Genomic DNA, 902 nt, shown 5'->3' with positions numbered 1-902 from the left:
TCTCTATCTCATTCTCTCTCTCAAATAAATAAAAATTAAATTAAATTTAAAAAAAAAAGAAGGAATCTGGTGGGGTGCCTGGGTGGCTCAGTTGGTTGAGCATCCCACTTGTGATTTTAGCTCAGGTCATGATCTCAGGGTCATGTGGATGGGGCCCTGCCTCAAGCTCTGTGCTCAGCAGGGAATTTCCAGATTCTCTCTCTCCTTCTTCCTTTGCCCCTCCCCCTGTGCTCTCTCTCTCTCTAAAATAATAAATAAATAAATCTTAAAAAGAAAAAAGAAAACAAATCTGGCAATCTTTTTCTTTATGACTTCTGGGCCAAAAAAATAAGTGAATGTGTAAGGCTTTTAATAACCATTTATGACACACATTTTTTTTTATTTTTTAAAAAGATTTTATTTATTTATTTGACAGAGAGAGAGAGAGCCAGAGCAGGAACACAAGCAAGGGGAGCGGGAGAGGGAGAAGCAGGCTTCCCGCCGAGCAGGGAGCCCGATGCGGGGCTCGATCCCAGGACCCTGGGATCACGACCTGAGCCGAAGGCAGACGCTTAATGACTGAGCCACCCAGGCGCCCACATTTGTTATCTTATTAAGGGAACAACACATGTTCATCATAAAAAAAAAAATAGATAATCTAGAATGGCAAAAAGAAGAAAGTAAAATGACTTGAATTACCTGAATTCCCACCAACTAGAAGTAACTATTTTTTTTTTTAAGATTTTATTTATTTATTTGAGAGAGAGAATGAGATAGAGAGCATGAGAGGGGGGAGGGTCAGAGGGAGAAGCAGACTCCCTGCCGAGCAGGGAGCCCGACGCGGGACTCGATCCCGGGACTCCAGGATCACGACCCGAGCCGAAGGCAGTCGCTCAACCGACTGAGCCACCCAGGCGCCCCAA

The sequence above is a fragment of the Neomonachus schauinslandi genome, chromosome 15 (genome assembly GCF_002201575.2).
Source record: "Neomonachus schauinslandi chromosome 15, ASM220157v2, whole genome shotgun sequence".
NCBI lineage: Eukaryota > Metazoa > Chordata > Mammalia > Carnivora > Phocidae > Neomonachus > Neomonachus schauinslandi.
Note: the sequence above shows the minus strand (reverse complement) of the source record.